This window comes from Camellia sinensis, chromosome 3 (genome assembly GCF_055761805.1).
Source record: "Camellia sinensis isolate YWXY chromosome 3, ASM5576180v1, whole genome shotgun sequence".
Taxonomy (NCBI): domain Eukaryota; kingdom Viridiplantae; phylum Streptophyta; class Magnoliopsida; order Ericales; family Theaceae; genus Camellia; species Camellia sinensis.
The window spans coordinates 213671166-213675787 of NC_138963.1; the positions used below are offsets into that span (position 1 = coordinate 213671166).

General features: G+C 34.2%; 1 long non-coding RNA gene across 2 annotated transcripts; it reads right to left on the bottom strand.

Moving 5' to 3' along the window:
* Positions 1–455: 455 nt before the first annotated feature.
* LOC114256167 (uncharacterized) lies at positions 456–2085 on the bottom strand. Of its 2 annotated transcripts, none has more exons than XR_014365221.1 (2): positions 1525–2085; positions 456–668 (listed from the first exon to the last, which is right to left on the bottom strand). It is a non-coding gene; the product is annotated as an uncharacterized LOC114256167 (long non-coding RNA). The 2 variants fall into 2 exon arrangements; XR_003627078.2 differs by having other exon boundaries at positions 1386–2085.
* Positions 2086–4622: the final 2537 nt, after the last annotated feature.

Sequence of the window (4622 nt, forward strand, 5' to 3'; positions counted from 1 at the left end):
AGGTGAGTTGGGGACTCTATAAAATTTTCTGGCTTATTTTAAGATACTAGTTGGACCCTATGCGCTTTGCGCGTGGGGGTCACACCATTATTGGCTAGGAATAAAGCTATGGTGATTGTGCTATCGTTGGCTAGGAATAATAGAGCGAGATAAAGACATGACACATTGTCATTAAATTCTATAAACCTTATTTTATGAATTGAAATGGCAAGCGAAATTGTCAAATATTGAACCAGAGAACATGATTTAAGAATTGTGGGTCATTTCTAGGCAAAAATAAAGCGAATACGTTGGCCATCTTAATTATATATACTAATATGCTAGTTATCTGCACTGAAATTAGATTTTTGAGCATTTGAACTCCATTATAGCAGAAATTGTTTCTCAATGTTCTAAATTTTAATGTACATTATTTGTCGCTAATTAAGGGCACAAAGTGATAGTTTTTCTCCATGTAAATAACCCATCATCAAATTAGTATATCCTACACCTTTACAGATATATAAAATGGTACACAAAACAGAGGCATCATAGGTTATTGTCAAGGCAAAAACAGAGCTACAATTATCAAATCATAGAACTCACCATCTTAGTCTCACTCGGTTTAGTATAAAGCCACTGGGGAGAAAAAGGAATACTACTTTTTGATGCTGCTTGATCTGAACCAACTGCCAATGAACATGCACAATTTCATGAGCACGAATATGCAAGACAAAACGAAAGCAGTGAAACAAATAAGACCAAACACTCTTGTTAATTAAAAAAAAAATTCAAATTAGCCATCCTAAGAGGCAAAACAGTCTTCGACTGTTCGAAAGTGTACGACAATTGATTTAATTATGTGTAAAATATCGAGACATTCAAAGCACTAATTGACAACAAATTTTAACAATATATGATAAGTAACAAAGGCAGAAAAAAATTAGACATGTTGTGGAAGCTTTAACTCTTTAAACAGGACTTTGAAGAGAAAACCATGACAACTTTATGAAATCTAGCTTACCTTGCCTAGTTCCTTCTTCTTTTTCTTTATTATTCATAAACCCCGCATGAAATTTGCAAGAACTATAGAGTTAGCATGATTTTCATGGGCAAAGAATTAAAGCAAAGTTGTCTCAGGCCAAATATCATACACCTCAAAGGCATGGCCAATTGTGCTACATACTCGAGAAAAACTACTCAAAATTGTACCCAAAATTTAAACATGTGGACAAGCACCCAACAAAGATTATACCTCACTTCAAGTTTTGAAACACCTTACTACAACAAAAATTTAAACCTGTACATGGTATACTTATTTAAATTAGAGATGAACTTTGCCTCTTCTCTTATAATCACATGGAATAGAGTAAAAACAGAGGATTTGACTTTGTTTTATTAATTACCTTAACATGGTTGTAATATCCTTTAACAATAGGTGTTAAGTATTGACCTTTGTTTCTAGTTCACTTCACATACTGTTTCCATGTTCCAAAGTTGTCATATAGTTACTCACTAAACTCAACACAAGGTTTGATTCCATACCTTTTGGCCTCAGCTACAACAAAATCCAACCAACCTGTTCAAACCGACAAAAGGAATAAGAGGTCAGGAGGAGAAAGATAAAAACACACCACCACTTAAAACATAATAAGTTTTCTTATGGGTATATCATCAAACACATGGTGTACAACGTTTTTCTATACTAACAAACACCAAGTCATGAACATTGGCAAACCTAAAAAATTGAAAACTACAAGGTGTAAAACTGCCTCCCTCCACCATATACACACAAATATATCTATATATATGCATGCATACGAACATATACATGCATGTCACCTAACCCATGAATTGAGGAATAGGGAGCTCATCAAATTGTGATTTAACAATAACAATATAGAGCTTTGATGCATAGATGAGCAAATACTTTGTCAATTTGCATCACAGTTGTAGCATCAGTTTCAGGAACAGATACAAATTGTACAAACCAACTTTTTTTTTTCCATATTGTAAACAAATATATAATTAGACAGAAATGACAATGAAGAGCAAAAAACAATGGCAGCAAGTCTATTATTGTGAGTCTTTGTTCATTGTTCCAGTTTACAGAAGGCTCTAGCTGTAATTGTGTACAAGCACCGATCAAGGAGGATAGGAACATAACAAATGGTGGCTTCCTATTGAGTGGAAAGTCGGTTGTGAAGCACATGTGTAATCTGGGGTTGGCTGCACCTGGCACACGTAAAGAATCCTACCCAAACACAGCACACATATAGATCTCAGTTGTTCTTCAAGTGGTGGCTTAGTTCCTCTGTTATTCTATTTGCAGCACAGGGTTATATTTGGGAATTTATATGCATTAGATTCCATTGTGACCTGTATGCTTTCATTATTTTATGCAATATGTTAGATAAGTTTGTCTTTTTTGATTTTTTTTTTTTAAATGTAATAAGCTATAACACTTATAAGGGGGATTTGATAACATGATTTAACACTTAAAACTGAATGTATTAAGTGATAATCAATTAAGTCCATTTGATAATCGCAAGCGATATCACTTAACAATTTAAGTGCCTCTTAAAATGTAAGTTAAAATTCAAGAAAAATTTAATTCATATGAAATTTACTTAATTTTGATTGAATTTATAAATATTAAATATAAGTATCAATATATACTATTATAAACTCATTGCCAACACCACCATTACCGCTACTACAACCACCACCACCATTAGTACTGCTACCACCACTACCACCACCATGTCACCGCCACCGCCACCGCCACTACCACTACCACTATCACTGCCACTGTTGTTGTCGCCGCCACCACCACCATCATCATGCCACCGCTACTACTAGTGCCATCACTACTGCACCACCACCACCACGCCACCGCCATCACTACCGCCACTACCGTTGTTGTCGTCGTCGCCGCCACCACAACCACCACCATCATGCCACCACCACCACTACCTCTAACACTATAACTACTGCCATCGCTGTTGCTACTGCTGCCACCACCACCATCACTATGCCTACCGCCGTCACCACTGTCACCACCACTACCATTACCATCATACCACCACCACCACACGACCATTACTACCACCATCATAATATAAAAAATTAAAATATACAATTTAAAAATAATAAATTTTAAATTTAATTTTATACATATCAAACAATTTTTTTTTAGTTAAGCACTTAAATTTTTATCAAATAGTTTTTCAATTTAAAAACACTACAACAAAAAGCACATTTGGTGACGAAATAATTGGTCGCCAAAAATCATATATTTTGTCGCTAAAATGTTAAGATTTGGATAGGCTATGTAGTTTTAGCGACAAATAAATTCGTCGCCAAAAATTTAGCGACAAAATTAATTTAGTCGCTAAAAATCAACTTTTTGGCGACGACTAAGTTTTGGTTGCTAAAAATTCTTGGAATAGCCACTAACTTTTAGCGACAAAAACAATATGCTGTCATCAAATATATTAACAGCGACCAAAATAGCACCTGTCACTAAAAATTCACTGCACAAATTTTGATTTTAATAATTTTCCTGTTCAAAATAACCCAAGACACCTATTTTTCTTTACACAATATATATACAAATGCAATGTAAATAGTAATACACCTGTACAAGACATTCATAATAATTCAAAATTAATAACTATTAAAAATCCCAATAAACATAATTACAATTCTCAAATAATCTGAAACATTCATGCCAAAGTACTTACAAACTATTAACATCAAATCCACAAATCCATTACCAAATCCTATGTCAAAATATTTTCAAAAACACAAAATCAAATATTTTGATGCTAAACATCTAACCCACAAATCTTTTACCAAAATCTTATTTCAAAATATCTGCAAAAATACAAAACCAAATATTTTGATGCTAAACATCTTACCCATAAGTCATTTACCAAAATCCTATGTCAAAATATTTTCAAAAACACAAAATCAAATCTTTTGATGCAGCCCGAACTATTTTCCACCATTGCCAATCTGTCATATGAAAAAGAAAAAATAATATTAGATTGACAAAAAAAAAACTCGGTATGAATTTTACAATTTTGATTTTAATTTTGTAACGAGAAGTTCAATCGGGGTGCTATTTGCTCATACAAGTTTATTTAGTCTTAAGCAAGCTGCCTGTGTTAAGTTTTGGCGGTTTCGGTGGTCATTTCGCAATTTAGCTCCCTGAACGAGCCTTTTAAGTCTTGTGTTTTACAATTTTCCTTCTAATTTTCTAACCGAAAATCCAATCGAGGTCTCGTTTGTTCCTACAAATCTATTTAGGCTTGAGCAAGCTGTCCGTGCCAAGTTTCAGCAGTTTCGGTTGTCATTTCGCAATTTAGGCCCCCGAACGGGCCTTTTAAGTATTGTATATTACAATTTTCCTTCTAATTTTCTAACCGAAAATCCAATCGAGGACTCATTTGTTCCTACAAGTGTATTTAGGCTTGAGCAGTCTGCCTATGCCAAGTTTCAGCAGTTCGGGTGGTCATTTCACAATTTTGCTGCCCGAATGGGCCTTTTAAGTCTTGTGTTTTACAATTTTCCTTCTAATTTTCTAATCGGACATGTAATCGAGGTCCTGTTTGTTCCTACAAGTCTATCTAGGCTTT